A 17,361-nucleotide genomic window follows, 5' to 3' on the forward strand; every position below is an offset into this window, starting at 1 on the left:
TGAAACAAGTGTAAAAATGGGTGCGCCACAATCGAGCGGCAAGTCGCATTTGGTGGATTAAAGAGAAAGCAAGTGCAGGACTGTGCCACTGCTCCACAATCCCAATTGCTTTGGAACAATATTCAAAGAATGCTGCTCACTAAACAGGTTGCTGCTAATGTCTTTAGCGTGGGGGGTGTTTAGAGGTGGCCCATGGACCTTGCGGTCATAGCACTGAATTGGCACCACGGAGTACCTGGGTTTGAATCCAGGCAGTCACCTGTGATCAAAGCAGATTCTCAAGTCTAGCGAGTTAATGGTCTCAGCCCGGTCATCATTCACTGCACAACATCAACTATCACATGGCTGCAATGTGGTTCTCCATGTACTTAGGATAAATTCCAGCTGTAAGAAGTAACAACATTGTTGTGAGCAACGTTGCTCTTAAATAAAGAAGAGGGGGGAAAGTCCTGCCCATTACGATGTGGACCAGACAGCACTTGAAGGGTACTCAGAAGTAGCTACATGATATTAGTTTCAGTGTGCCATTCTCGAGCACAAGGCTTGCATCATCATCACCACCCATCAACATTGCCAGCCATCCAACACACACCCACCCACACACTCACCATGATACTCACACACTCACCATGATACTCACACACCCACACACTCACCATGACACTCACACACCCACACTCACCATGACACTCACACACCCACACACTCACCATGACACTCACACACCCACACTCACCATGACACTCACACACCCACTCACTCACCATGACACTCACACACCCACACACTCACCATGATACTCACACACTCACACACTCACCATGATACTCACACACCCACACACTCACCATGACACTCACACACCCACTCACTCACCATGACACTCACACACCCACACACTCACCATGATACTCACACACTCACACACTCACCATGATACTCACACACCCACACACTCACCATGACACTCACACACCCACACTCACCATGACACTCACACACCCACACACTCACCATGACACTCACACACCCACACTCACCATGACACTCACACACCCACTCACTCACCATGACACTCACACACCCACACACTCACCATGATACTCACACACTCACACACTCACCATGATACTCACACACCCACTGACTCACCATGACACTCACACACCCACACACTCACACACCCACTCACTCACCATGACACTCACACACCCACACACTCACCATGACACTCACACACCCACACACTCACCATGATACTCATACACCCACACACTCACCATGACACTCACACACCCACACACTCACCATGACACTCACACACTCACCATGATACTCACACACCCACAAACTCACCATGACACACACACACCCACACACTCACCATGACACTCACACACCCACACACTCACCATGACACTCACACACCCACACACTCACCATGACACTCACACACCCACACACTCACCATGACACTCACACACCCACACACTCACCATGATACTCACACACCCACACACTCACCATGACACTCACACACTCACACACTCACCATGACACTCACACACCCACACACTCACCATGACACTCACACACTCACACACTCACCATGACACTCACACACCCACACACTCACCATGATACTCACACACCCACACACTCACCATGACACTCACACACCCACACACTCACCATGACACTCACACACCCACACACTCACCATGACACTCACACACCCACACACTCACCATGACACTCACACACCCACACACTCACCATGACACTCACACACCCACACTCACCATGATACTCACACACCCACACACTCACCATGACACTCACACACCCACACACTCACCATGACACTCACACACCCACACACTCACCATGACACTCACACACCCACACACTCACCATGACACTCACACACCCACACACTCACCATGACACTCACACACCCACACACTCACCATGACACTCACACACCCACACACTCACCATGACACTCACACACCCACACTCACCATGATACTCACACACCCACACACTCACCATGACACTCACACACCCACACTCACCATGACACTCACACACCCACACACTCACCATGACACTCACACACCCACACTCGCACCATGACACTCACACACACTCACCATGACACTCACACACCCACACACTCACCATGACACTCACACACCCACACTCACCATGACACTCACACACCCACACTCACCATGACACTCACACACCCACACTCGCACCATGACACTCACACACACTCACCATGACACTCACACACCCACACACTCACCATGACACTCACACACCCACACACTCACCATGACACTCACACACCCACACACTCACCATGACACTCACACACCCACACACTCACCATGATACACACCCACACTCGCACCATGATACACACCCCTACAATCCTACTCTCACACACGTCATGAAAGTCACACACGCACCATTACTCACACACAAGCCTACAAACTCACAACGACAACAGCCGTAATTCGCCACTACATGATGGTGATATCATCACAACAACCCAGGTGCCATGGGTTGACTGCTGTGCCAGGCTAGGTGCAGGAGGAGGTCATGGGACAGAGCCAGGTGTCATGGGTTGACTGCTGTGCCAGGCTAGGTGCAGGAGGAGGTCATGGGACAGATACTGATGCTATGGGTTGACTGCTGTGCGTCAATCCCACTTGGGCGACAGCCAAGGCCAAAGGTCGGAGTGCAGCCAGTAAACTCCTGAACCTGCACCACCTAGAGAGAAGGGGACATGGAGACATGGGGAGAGAGAGGATGGAGACACGGGGAGAGAGAGGAGGGAGACACGGGGAGAGAGAGGAGGGAGACACGGGGAGAGAGAGGAGGGAGACACGGGGAGAGAGAGGAGGGAGACACGGGGAGAGAGAGAGGAGTGAGACACGGGGAGAGAGAGGAGGGAGACATGGGGAGAGAGAGGAGGGAGACACGGGGAGAGAGAGGAGGGAGACACGCGGAGAGAGAGGAGGGAGACACGCGGAGAGAGAGGAGGGAGACACGGGGAGAGAGAGGAGGGAGACACGGGGAGAGAGAGGAGTGAGACACGGGGAGAGAGAGGAGGGAGAGACGGGGGAGAAAGAGGAGTGAGACACGGGGAGAGAGAGGAGGGAGACACGGGAGAGAGAGGAGGGAGACACGGGGAGAGAGAGGAGGGAGACACGGGGAGAGAGAGGAGGGAGACACGGGGAGAGAGAGGAGGGAGACACGGGGAGAGAGAGGAGGGAGACACGGGGAGAGAGAGGAGGGAGACACGGGGAGAGAGAGGAGGGAGACACGGGGAGAGAGAGGAGGGAGACACGGGGAGAGAGAGGAGGGAGACACGGGGAGAGAGAGGAGGGAGACACGGGGAGAGAGAGGAGGGAGACACGGGGAGAGAGAGGAGGGAGACACGGGGAGAGAGAGGAGGGAGACACGGGGAGAGAGAGGAGGGAGACACGGGGAGAGAGAGGAGGGAGACACGGGGAGAGAGAGGAGGGAGACACGGGGAGAGAGAGGAGGGAAACACGGGGAGAGAGAGGAGGGAGACATGGGGAGAGAGAGGTGGGAGACATGGGGAGAGAGAGGAGGGAGACACGGGGAGAGAGAGGAGGGAGACACGGGAGAGAGAAGATGGAGACACGGGGAGAGAGAGGAGGGAGACACGGGGAGAGAGAGGAGGGAGACACGGGGAGAGAGAGGAGGGAGACACGGGGAGAGAGAGGAGGGAGACACGGAGAGAGAGAGGAGGGAGACACGGGGAGAGAGAGAGGAGTGAGACACGGGGAGAGAGAGGAGGGAGACACGGGGAGAAAGAGGAGGGAGACACGGGGAGAGAGAGAGGAGGGAGACACGGGGAGAGAGAGAGGAGTGAGACACGGGGAGAGAGAGGAGGGAGACACAGGGAGAGAGAGGAGGGAGACACGAGGAGAGAGAGGAGGGAGACACGGGGAGAGAGAGGAGGGAGACACGGGGAGAGAGAGGAGTGAGACACGGGGAGAGAGAGGAGTGAGACACGGGGAGAGAGAGGAGTGAGACACGGGGAGAGAGAGGAGTGAGACACGGGGAGAGAGAGGAGTGAGACACGGGGCGAGAGAGGAGGGAGACACGGGGAGAGAGAGGTGGGAGACAAGGGAGGCACCTGTGGGCCAGGTGCCTCCTTTGTCTCCCCCCCCTACCACCGCCACCGCTGATGTGTCCACACCGCGCTTGGTTCTCACCTTCTTCTGGCTGAGTCGACGTAGAGGAGGCCCAGCCAGCGAGCCGCCACTTCAGAAGGTCGCGAGCCACCGACGGTGGCCGTGAGAGGGAATCCAAATCAGCCTCTCGCCACCCACAATGCACAGCGCCGCCTCCACTCGCCCCGGCCTCAGCGGAAGTAGCAGCTGAGGGAGGCGAGGGGGGTGAAGGGGAGACATGGGGGGTGGCGCAGGGGGAGTTATGGGGTTGAGGGGTTATTCATAATAAAGGTTAATTTGGGTTAGTCTCCAACACACCGATGTGCTAAAGTAGAAACTAATTGGCACTTTTTGTTCACGTGACAAACTTTTATTAATTGGCTGTGTCGGGTGGTGACGATTTTAAGACACATTTATATTCACACGATATTACCGCAAAAAAAAAACCTTTATAATGGGATTGGAGAAAGTTAGAGGTTCAAAGGGTTAGGGGGTTGGATTTAGAGGCATAGGGGTTTAGTGGGTGAGGGGTTTAGAGGGTGAGGGGTTTAAGGGTTAAGGGGATTAAAAAGTTAGGGTGTTAAGGGTGAAGGGGTTTAGAGGGTTATAGTTTTCGGAGTATAGCGGTTTAGAGAGTTAGGGGTATAGAGGCTTACGTGTTTATAGAGTTAGGGTTTTAGGAATCTATGGGTCTGTGATTAACACTGAACCCGATGGGAGACCCAGTGATTAACACTGAATCCTATGGGAGCCCCGGTGATTAACACTGAACCCTATGGGAGACCCAGTGATTAACACTGAACTCTATGGGAGCCCCAATGATTAACACTGAATCCTATGGGAGACCCAGTAATTAACACTGAACTCTATGGGAGACCCAGTAATTAACACTGAACTCTATGGGAGACCCATTGATTAACACTCAACCCTATGGAAGACCCAGAGAGTAACACTCAACCCTATGGGAGCCCCAGTGATTAACAACGAAATCACGACGTTTCGGAGGCAACACAAGCTTCCGTCTTCAGGTGGCACCGTCAGCAAAATTACTGCTGTGACGGTGCCACCTGAAGACGGAAGCTTGTGTTGCCTCCGAAACGTCGTGATTAAATTTATTTTTTGTAACCTACGTGACTTTACCGAAAAAACCAAAGAATATGGACCCTTGCAGTCACGAAAACGTATTAACAACGAACCCTATGGGAGCCCTAGTGAGTAACACAGAACACTATGGGAGACCAAGTGATTACCACTCAACCCTATGGGAGCCCCAGTGGTTACAATGAAACCTATGGGTGACCCAGTGATTAACACTCAACCCTATGGGAGCCCCAGTGGTTACACTAAACCCTATGGGAGACCCAGTGCTTAACATTAACCCCAAGGGAGCGCCAGTGTCTTACACTGAACCCTATGGGAGACCCAGTGATTAACATACTTAGTACTTTCGGTAAAGTCACGTAGGTAAAAATTTTAATTTCATGTTTTACCTACCTGACTTTACCGAAAGAACTAAGAGTATGAATCCTTGCAGTCACGAAAGCTTCAAATCTATAAGTGATTAACACTCAACCCCATGGGAGACCAAGTGATTAACATTAACCCTAAGGGAGCCCCAGTGATTAACACTGCACCCTATGGGAGCCCCAGTGATTAACACTCAACCCTATGGGAGCCCCAGTGATTAACACTCAACCCTATGGGAGACCCAGTGATTAACACTGAATTCTATGGGAGACTCAGTGTGTATAACACTGAGCCCTATGGGAGCCCCTGTAATTAACACTGAACCCGATGGGAGACCCAGTGATTAACAACGAAATCACGACGTTTCGGAGGCAACACAAACTTCCGTCTTCAGGTGGCACCATCAGCAAAATTACTGCTGCGACGGTGCCACCTGAAGACGGAAGCTTGTGTTGCCTCCGAAACGTCGTGATTTAATTTATTTTTTATTTTATTTTGTAACCTACGTGACTTTACCGAAAAAAACAAAGAATATGGAGCCTTGCAGTCACGAAAACTTATTAACAACGAACCCTATGGAAGCCCCAGAGAGTAACACTGAACCCTATGGGAGACCAAGTGATTAACACTGAACCCTATGGGAGACCAAGTGATTAACACTGAACCCTATGGGAGACCAAGTGATTAACACTCAACCCTATGGGAGACCCAGTGATTAACACTGAACCCTATGGGAGACCCAGTGATTAACACTCAACCCTATGGGAGACCAAGTGATTAACACTGAACCCTATGGGAGACCAAGTGATTAACACTGAACCCTATGGGAGCCCCAGTGGTTATACTAAACCCTATGGGAGACCCAGTGATTAACACTCAACCCTATGGGAGCCCCAGTGGTTAACATTAACCCCAAGGGAGCCCCAGTGATAAATACTGAACCCTATGGGAGACCAAGTGATTAACATACTCTTAGTACTTTCGGTAAAGTCACGTAGGTAAAAATTTTAATGTAATTTTTTACCTACGTGCCTTTACCGAAAGAACTAAGAGTATGAATCCTTGCAGTCACGAAAGCTTCAAATCTATAAGTGATTAACACTGAACCCTATGGGAGACCAAGTGATTAACACTGAACCCTATGGAAGTCCCAGTGATTAACATTAACCATAAGGGAGCCCCAATGATTAACACAGAACTCTATGGAAGCCCCAGTGATTAACACTCAACCCTATGGAAGCCCCAGTGATTAACACTCAACCCTATGGAAGCCCCAGTGAATAACAATCAACCCTATGGAAGCCCCAGTGATTAACACTCAACCCTATGGAAGCCCCAGTGAATAACAATCAACCCTATGGAAGCCCCAGTGATTAACACTCAACCCTATGGAAGCCCCAGTGATTAACACTCAACCCTATGGAAGCCCCAGTGATTAACACTCAACCCTATGGGAGACCCAGTGAATAACACTCAACTCTATGGGAGACCAAGTGAATAACACTCAACCCTATGGGAGACCCAGTGAATAACACTCAACCCTATGGGAGACCCAGTGATTAACACTCAACCCTATGGGAGACCCAGTGAATAACACTCAACTCTATGGGAGACCCAGTGATTACACTGAACCCTATGGAAGTCCCAGTTATTAACATTAACCCTAAGGGAGCCCCAGTGATTAACACAGAACTCTATGGAAGCCCCAGTGATTACACTGAACCCTATGGAAGTCCCAGTTATTGACATTAACCCTAAGGGAGCCCCAGTGATTAACACAGAACTCTATGAAAGCCCCAGTGATTAAGACTGAACACTATGGGAGCCCCAGTGATTAACACTGAACCCTATGGAAGTCCCAGTTATTAACATTGAACCCTATGGGTGCCCCAGTGATTAACACTGAACCCAATGTAAGCCTCAGTGATTAACACTGAACCCTATGGGAGACCCAGTGATTAACACTCAACCCTATGGGAGACCCAGTGATTAACACTCAACCCGATGGGTGCCCCTGTGATTAACACTGAACCCTATGGGAGACCCAGTGGTTACACTGAACCCTATGGGAGACCCAGTGATTAACACTGAACCCTATGGGAGACCAATTGATTAACACTCAACCCTATGGGAGATCCAGTGATTAACACTCAACCCTATGGGAGCCCCAGTGATGACACTGAACCCTATGGGAGACCAAGTGATTAACATACTCTTAGTACTTTTGGTAAAGTCACGTAGGTAAAAATTTTATTTTTTACCTACGTGACTTTACCGAAAGAACTAAGAGTATGAATCCTTGCAGTCACGAAAGCTTCAAATCTAGAAGTGATAAATACTGAACCCTATGGGAGACCAAGTGATTAACATACTCTTAGTACTTTCGGTAAAGTCACGTAGGTAAAAATTTTAATGTAATTTTTTACCTACGTGCCTTTACCGAAAGAACTAAGAGTATGAATCCTTGCAGTCACGAAAGCTTCAAATCTATAAGTGATTAACACTGAACCCTATGGGAGACCAAGTGATTAACACTGAACCCTATGGAAGTCCCAGTGATTAACATTAACCGTAAGGGAGCCCCAATGATTAACACAGAACTCTATGGAAGCCCCAGTGATTAACACTCAACCCTATGGAAGCCCCAGTGATTAACACTCAACCCTATGGAAGCCCCAGTGAATAACAATCAACCCTATGGAAGCCCCAGTGATTAACACTCAACCCTATGGAAGCCCCAGTGAATAACAATCAACCCTATGGAAGCCCCAGTGATTAACACTCAACCCTATGGAAGCCCCAGTGATTAACACTCAACCCTATGGAAGCCCCAGTGATTAACACTCAACCCTATGGGAGACCCAGTGAATAACACTCAACTCTATGGGAGACCAAGTGAATAACACTCAACCCTATGGGAGACCCAGTGAATAACACTCAACTCTATGGGAGACCCAGTGATTAACACTCAACCCTATGGGAGACCCAGTGAATAACACTCAACTCTATGGGAGACCCAGTGATTACACTGAACCCTATGGAAGTCCCAGTTATTAACATTAACCCTAAGGGAGCCCCAGTGATTAACACAGAACTCTATGGAAGCCCCAGTGATTACACTGAACCCTATGGAAGTCCCAGTTATTAACATTAACCCTAAGGGAGCCCCAGTGATTAACACAGAACTCTATGAAAGCCCCAGTGATTAAGACTGAACACTATGGGAGCCCCAGTGATTAACACTGAACCCTATGGAAGTCCCAGTTATTAACATTGAACCCTATGGGTGCCCCAGTGATTAACACTGAACCCAATGTAAGCCTCAGTGATTAACACTGAACCCTATGGGAGACCCAGTGATTAACACTCAACCCTATGGGAGACCCAGTGATTAACACTCAACCCGATGGGTGCCCCTGTGATTAACACTGAACCCTATGGGAGACCCAGTGGTTACACTGAACCCTATGGGAGACCCAGTGATTAACACTGAACCCTATGGGAGACCAATTGATTAACACTCAACCCTATGGGAGATCCAGTGATTAACACTCAACCCTATGGGAGCCCCAGTGATGACACTGAACCCTATGGGAGACCAAGTGATTAACATACTCTTAGTACTTTTGGTAAAGTCACGTAGGTAAAAATTTTAATTTTATTTTTTACCTACGTGACTTTACCGAAAGAACTAAGAGTATGAATCCTTGCAGTCACGAAAGCTTCAAATCTAGAAGTGATTAACACTCAACGCTATGGGAGACCAAGTGATTAACACTCAACCCTATGGGAGCCCCAGTGATTACACTGAACCCTATGGAAGTCCCAGTGATTAACATTAACCCTAAGGGAGCCCCAGTGATTAACACAGAACTCTATGGGAGCCCCAGTGATTAACACTGAACACTATGGGAGATCCAGTGATTAACACTCAACCCTATGGGAGCCCCAGTGATTACACCGAACCCTATGGGTGGCCCAGTGATTAACACTGAACCCTATGGGAGCCCCATTTATTAACATTGAACCCTATGGGTGCCCCAGTGATTAACACTGAACCCGATGGGAGCCTCAGTGATTAACACTGAACCCTATGGGAGACCCAGTGATTAACACTGAACCCGATGGGAGCCCAAATGAGTCATACTGAACTCTATGGGAGACCCATTGATTAACACTCAACCCTATGGGAGACCCAGTGAGCAACACAGAACCCTATGGGAGTCCCAATGATTAACACTGAACTCTAAAACCACCCACTCCCGAGTGTAAGTGGGTGAGTGAGTGTGTGGGTGAGTAGGTGAATGAGTTTCTGATTGAGTGGCTGAGAAAGTGGGCGAGTAGGTGATTTATTCAATGAGTGGATGAGTGGGTGAATGAGTGGTGAGTAGCTGAGTAAGTTTCTGAGTGGGTTAGTGGTTGAGTGAGTGGAGGATGAGTGAGCGAGTGAGTCTCCGAGTGAATGGGTGAGTGATTGAATTAGATAATGATTGACCGAGTTGCTCAATGAGTGAGTGACTGAAAGAATGAGTGGGGAAACGAGTGAATTGGTGAGGGAGTGGGTGAGTAAATAAGAAAGTGAGCGAGAGAGTAGATGAGGGAGTTTTTGAGTGAGTGGGTCAATGGTTATAGGAGTTTCTAAGTGAGTGGATGAGTGATTTTCTGAGTGCATGAGTGAGCGAGTTAGTGAGTAAACGTGGCCGATTGAGTAAATGAGTAGATAGGTTAGTGAGTGAGTGCGGATGAGTAAAGGAGTTTTTGAGTAGGTGGTTTGGTGGTTGACTGAGTTTCTGAATCGGTTCGTGGGTTAGTGAGCTTCTTTGTGCGTCTGTGAGTGAGTGAGTCTGGGAGCGAGTGAGTCTGAGTGAGTCTGTGAGTGAATGGTTAAATGAATGGGTGAGTGAGTCAGTGAGTGAATGCTTGGATGAGTGAGTTTCTGAGTCAGTCTGTGAGTGAGTGGGTGAGCGAGTGGGTGAGCGAGTGGGTGAGCGAGTAGGTGAGCGAGTGGGTGAGCGAGTGGGTGAGCGAGTGGGTGAGCGAGTGGGTGAGCGAGTGGGTGAGCGAGTGGGTGAGCGAGTGGGTGAGAGATTGGACGAGCGAGTGGATGAGTGAATGGATAAGCAAGTGAGTCCACGAGTGAGAAAGTTGTTGAATGAGTGGGTGAGCGAGTGGGTGAGTAAATGGGTGGGTGAGTGGAGGAGTGATATTCTGAGTTGGTGGTTGAGGGAGTGGGTTCTTAAGTGAGTGGAAAAGTGGATGAGTGAGTGGGTGAGTGAGTGTGTGGGTGGGTGCGTGATTTAGTATATGAGTGATTGATCGATTGTGGGTGAGTGAGTAGGTGAGTGAGTTTCTGAATGAGTGGCTAATAGACTGGGCGAGTAGGTGAGTGAGTGGGTGAGGGAGTCTCCAAGTGAGTGGGTGAGTGAGTGGGTTGTTGAATGAGTGAATGGTTGAGTGAGTAGATGAGTGAATGAATGAAATTATTGAGTGGATGAGTTAATGGTTGCGAGTGAGTCGGTGGGTGGATGAATGAGTTTCGGAGTGAGTGGATGAGTGCGCGACTGAGTTTATGAGTGAGTGAGTTGGTCAGTGAGTGGCTGAGCGAGTGGATGAGTAAGTAGGTCAGTGAGTGGGTGCGGATAAGTGAGGTAGTTTTTAAGTAAGTGGGTCGGTGGTTGAGTGAGTTTCTGAATAAGTTAGTGGGTGAGAGATTCTGAGTGAGTCTGTGAGTGATTGAGTCTGTGAGCGATTGAGCCTATGAGCGAGTCTATCAGAGAGGGAGACTGTGACCGAGTAAGTGGGTGAATCTGTGCGCGCATGGGTAAGTGGGCAAGTGAGTGCATGAGTGAGTGGGTGAATTATTTTGTGAGTCAGTTTCTGAGCGTGTGAGTGGGTGATTTACGAGTGATTCTGTGAGTGGATGCACAAGTGGGTGAGCAAGTGGGTGGGTAAATGGGTGAGCGAGTTCTTGAGTGAGTTTCTGAGTGAGTGGCTGAGTAGGTGAGGGATTGGGTGAGCGAGTAAGCCTGCGAGTCGTTGAGTGGGTGGGTGCACGAATGGATGAGTCTGTGTGAGTCTATGTGTCTTTGTGTAAGTATATTGTCCGTGTTTCGACGGGTCTTTGTTTGAGTTAATTGTTTTCTGTGCGAGTCAATGGGTCTGTGTGAGTCTATGGATCTATGTGCGAGTCTTTGGGTCTCTGTGTGGTGCACATAGCCTGGCATGTGAGTGGGGGGTACCGTACCCATGTGCGTATGTGTGGCGGGGGCACCGTAACCCCGTGTGTATGTGGGTGGGGTACCGTAACCCTGTGTGAGGGGATCTTCCCCCCCCCCCCCCCCCCCGGGGCAGAGGGAGGATCAGGAAGGTGGACCCGGAAGCGCTCGGCTTGGGAGACAAACCATCCTCCTCCTGCTTCTTGTTGTTGTGCTGGGGGGGAGGGGTGTGGAAAGGGAGGAAGGGAGGAGGAAAAGAGGAAACTAAACTATTTAAATTTTTCCAGGAAATGCCCACCGAGCTACACGACTCTTCTTCAGAAGGGAAAATGCCACAAATGAAAGGTCAACGAAGTGGCCTATCATCACGTCGACATTTATAGAAACCAAACACTCTGAACGCGACCACGGGGAGAGAGGGAGAGAGGCACGCAAACTCTAAATATATACCAGGTGTGAGGGTAGGGATCGAACCCACGATCTCCTTTATAACAGGCGAGGTAATTACGGGAGAAAGGAGATAGATAGAGAGGCAGGGAAGGTGAGGGAGGTAGAGTGGGTGGGGGAGAGTGGGGGGAGACAGGGAGAGGGAGGAAGAGTGGGCAAAGGGAGGGGGGGGGGGAAATAAGTCAAGCTCAGAGTATTGCTTGCACTCAACATGATACAATCACCATCAAACTCACACTTTCACATACAATCACTCACATACTCACCATGATACTCAAACATCCACATACACTCACCCTCATAAACACACCCCTACCATCCAACTCACACAGACACGACATGATAGTCACACACTCAATCACCATTACTCACACACAAGCCCACAAACTCACAACGACAATGGCCGTCATTCGCCACTACGTGGCGGTAATGTCATCACAACAAACCAGGTGCCATGGGTTGACTGCTGTGCCATACTAGGTGCAAGGAGGAGGTCATGGGACAGACCCAGGTGCCATGGGTTGACTGCTGTGCCAGACTAGGTGCAGGAGGAGGAGGACACGGGACAGACCCAGGTGACATGGGTTTACTGATGTGCCATGCTAGGTGCAGGAGGTCATGGGACAGACCCAGGTGCCATGGTTTTACTGCTGTGCCAGGCTAGGTGCAGCAGGTCACGGGACAGATCTGGGTGCCACAGGTTGACTGCTTTTCCAGGCTAGGTATAGGAGGAGGTCACGGGACAGATCCTGATACTATGGGTTGACTGCTGTTAGATAATCCCACTCGGGTGACAGCCAAGGTCAAAGGTCAGAGTGCAGCCAGTCAACTCCTGACCCCTGAACCTTCCAGAAAGAAGAGGGGGGATGGAGACACGGGGAGAGAGAGCAGAGGTAGGAGGAGAGTGTGTGGAGGAAGCGAGAGCTCCTATAGAGATGCAGGAGGTAAATATGGCCCAGAATCAATGACGACTGCAAGGTATGCTGGGAGGCAAGGTCATGTGACCACAGGGGCGGCAGTGCTGGCTGGAGCAATCGTTGTTGGAGCCGCATGGGCAGAGGACACGGAACGCATCCTTCATCCCAGCACCTGCACCAACCACAATCACCACCACAACTAAAACCAAAACAACCATAAAATAATCACAACGATAACCACACCTCCAATTAGCACGGTCGGCTGGGTAGGGTGCAATTGAAGTTCAAAATAATACAACTACCATAACAACCATCATAACCACCTACACCACAACTATGACCACTACAACCACAACCTACACAATTATAACAAATATAACCACAAACACCACAACCGCACATATAACCACAACCACCACAACCACCACAACCACCACCATAACCACCATCACAACCACCACCACAACCACCACCACAACCACCACCACAACCACCACCACAACCACCACCACCACAACCACCACCACAACCACCACCACAACCACCACCATAACCACCACCATAACCAAACAACAAAAACATTGACGCAGATACTACAATACCACTGCATAAAGGGTCTGTATCACTCTGTGGGTGAGTGGCTGAGTGGGTGGCTGAGTGGGTGGCTGAGTGGGTGGCTGAGTGGGTGAGTGAGTGGCTGAGTGGGTAGGTGGCTGAGTGGGTGAGTGGCTGAGTGAGTGGCTGAGTGAGTGACTGAGTGAGTGGCTGAGTGGGTGACTGAGTGAGTGGCTGAGTGGGTGGGTGAGTGACTGAGTGGGTGGGTGAGTGGCTGAGTGTGAAATGGACTCTAACCTGCACCTCTGCATTGCAAGCCCAGTGAGCTCACGCCCCGCGTGTGTATCGGGGTAAAGTGTGGGCACGCCCAGCGTGGGAGAGTAGACCAAATACTCCACATCGCGGCCTCTAGTGGAGGCCATTTCTGCCACGACAACAAATCCGCCCCTCCAGAGACACAAACAACTAAATGTAACTCATCCCATCAGCCACAATCTGTCAGTGCCTCTCATCATCATCATCAGCAGCAGCAGGGGCCGTGAACTCAACAGGCGCCTCCTCTGCCTCCCCCCACCACCGCCGCTGCTGCTGCTGCGTCCACAGCGTGCAAGGTGCTCGCCTTGTTCGGGCTGAGTCGACGTAGAGGAGGCCCAGCCAGCGAGCCGCCGCTTCAGAAGCTCGCGAGCCACCGACGGTGGCCGCGAGCGGGAATCCAAATCGTCCGCTCGCCACCCACAATGCACAGCGCCGCCTCCACTCGCCCCGGCCTCAGCGGAAGTAGCAGCGGGGGGAGGGGCGGGGCGAGGGGGGTGAAGGGGCGGGGCGAGGGGTTGGGCATGGGGGGGAGGAGCTCCGGTGGGGGGGAGGGGCTCAGGTCTGCGACGTCACGGTGGGCGTGGTCACTTGGTACCGCCCCCTCGTGTATCCCTCAGGCAGTTTGTCCGTTAGAGAGTCGGGGGGAGCATCTGGCGAAGGTGAGAAATGGTGTGAGTCTGTGTGTGTGTGAGTCTGTGTGTGTGTGAGTCTGTGTGTGTGTAAGTATGTGTGTGAGTCTGTGTGTGTGTGAGTCTGTGTGTGTGTGAGTCTGTGTGTGTGTGAGTCTGTGTGTGTAAGTATGTGTGTGTGTGAGTCTGTGTGTGTGAGAGTCTGTGTGTGTGAGTCTGTGTGTGTGTAAACACAAAGACGGCCGGGCGTGGTGCTGGCCACCCACCCCCTCGTGTGCCGTTCTGCCCTTCATAGGTGCTGCTGGCTAACAGCACTTGCCCCAACAGTCTATTTCAGCTATAAGGGGGATCTTTATCTTTGTTGTTAGTGGTGGTGGTGTTGATGGTGGTGGTATTGTTGATGGTGTTGATGGTGGTGTTGTTGATTGTGGTGTTGTTGGTGGTCGTGTTGGTGGTGTTGTTAGTGGTGGTGGTGTTGGTGGTGTTGATGGTGTTGATGGTGGTGGTATTGGTGGTGTTGATGGTGGTGGTCTTGGTGGTGTTGTTTGTGATGGTGGTGTTGTTGATGGTTGTGGTGGTCGTGTTGGTGTTGTCTGTGATGGTGGTGGTGTTGGTGGTGGTGTTGGTGTGTTTGTGATGATGGTGTTGTTGGTGGTGGTGTTGGTGTTCTTGGTGGTGGTCTTGGTGGTGTTGTTTGTGATGGTGGTGTTGTTGGTGGTTGTGGCGGTCGTGTTGGTGTGTTTGTGATGGTGGTGTTGGTGGTGATGGTGGTGTTCTTGGTGGTGGTGTTTGGCGTGGTGTTGGTGATGTTGATGGTGGTTTTATTGTTAGTGTTGGTGGTGTTGATGGTGGTGTTGTTGGTGGTGTTGGTGGTTGTTGTGTTGGTGGTGGTCTTGGTGGTGGTGTTGGTGGTGTTGATGGTGGTGGTATTGTTGGTGGTGTTGATGGTGGTGTTGTTGATTGTGGTGTTGTTGGTGGTCGTGTTGGTGGTGGTGGTCTTGGTGGTGGTGTTGGTTGTGGTGGTGTTAGTGGTGTTGATGGAGGTGATGTTGATGGGGATGGTGTTGGTGATGTTTTTGGTGATGGTGTTGATGGTGGTGATAGTCTTGTTTGTGGTGGTGTTGCTGGTGGTATTGGTGTTGATGGTGGTGTTGATGGTGGTGTTGTTGATTGCGGTGGTGTTGTTGGTGGTCGTGTTGGTGGTGGTGGTCTTGGTGGTGGTGTTGGTTGTGGTGGTGTTAGTGGTGTTGATGTAGGTGATGTTGATGGGGGTGGTGTTGGTGATGTTTTTGGTTATGGTGTTGATGGTGGTGATAGTCTTGTTTGTGGTGGTGTTGCTGGTGGTATTGGTGTTGATGGTGGTGTTGATGGTGGTGTTGATGGTGGTGTTGTTGATTGTACGATCCATCCTGGGTTTAACCAGGCTGGATTGTGTGAGGGGCTCACAAATGCTTGAAAGATCTGGAGACATTCCCACCAGTAAGCTCCTCCGGCAGGCAAGGCTGCATTGGCTGGGTCTTGTAGACCGCATACCCAAGCAGTTTCTTTTGGTTGCATAAAGGGGGCTAAACGGGCACGACATGGGCTGTCAAAAATATGGACTGATGCTGTATGGGAGGATGTGGAGCTGAGTGGACTTGCAGAAGACTGGTATCAGCGGTGTGGATAGCATCCTTCACGAGGAAGCTCGTGAAGGATCCTACCGGGCAGTAGGAGGCAGTCGCCTTCCAACAACAACTGAGGACAGAGGAGTGACGCTCACAACGAGTAGCGGATAAAATTCAACAAGTTGGCACAGTTGGGGATACAGCTGGTGTATCTACCAGTCATCTCAGCCAACCTTTGGAACCTGGGTCTATCCCGTGACGTCTTGTCAGCCTTCGACACTTCACGTGGACTAAAAGTGCACCTGGCCCGACACATGCGCCGTGGTGTCATCACCCCTACTTAGTGGCGAATGTCGGTTGTTGTTGTTTTTGTATTTCGTGTTGTGAGTGAGTGGTGATGATGTGAGTCTGTGTTGATGATATGGGCTCATGGTGAGGATGTAAGGCCGCGTTGTGACTTGACTCATGTTGAGATCTGGGAGCACTCACGCCCCCTCGACTCTTTGTGATCATCGCCTTCGTCTCCTGCCCCGCACGCAGAGACCCGGACTGTACGAGAGACGCTGTGAGTTCTGTGCACCCTGCTCTGCAAGTTGCTGCCATGGAGGTACGTGTGGCTCTTCGACTCGTGTGGTGAAGTATTGATGGACGTGTGCTCTCCACTCTGCGTGTGGCTACCTGTTGCCTATCCATATACCTGAGTGTGCAACTACTTGCCTGCCTGAGTGTGTGTGCATCTATCAGAGTATCTCCCCTGAGATCCTGTCTGTGTACCTGCCTGTCTACATGTGAATAATCTACAGTACTGATAATTGTTTTTTTACCCTTCTATCTGGCAACAAAACTGACACCTTTTTACAAGGAGTCATGTTTGCATAGACCGCAATACCTGCAGTCATAATACAAACAAAAGACATAACTCTGATAATGTGAAGTTTATTGTGGACCAATCAACTTCTAGGACAGTGCACATTATCAGAGTTATGTTT

The 17,361-nt window shown here is 50.7% G+C and overlaps 1 long non-coding RNA gene across 1 annotated transcript; it reads right to left on the bottom strand.

Moving 5' to 3' along the window:
- Nucleotides 1–2,524: 2,524 nt before the first annotated feature.
- On the bottom strand, nucleotides 2,525–12,112 carry LOC144738356 (uncharacterized). Its single transcript, XR_013589231.1, has 3 exons — nucleotides 11,989–12,112; nucleotides 4,263–4,427; nucleotides 2,525–2,784 (listed from the first exon to the last, which is right to left on the bottom strand). It is a non-coding gene; the product is annotated as an uncharacterized LOC144738356 (long non-coding RNA).
- Between the last annotated feature and the right edge of the window lie 5,249 nt (nucleotides 12,113–17,361).

This window comes from Lampetra planeri, chromosome 82, assembly GCF_965212315.1.
Source record: "Lampetra planeri chromosome 82, kcLamPlan1.2.h2, whole genome shotgun sequence".
Taxonomy (NCBI): Eukaryota; Metazoa; Chordata; class Hyperoartia; order Petromyzontiformes; family Petromyzontidae; genus Lampetra; species Lampetra planeri.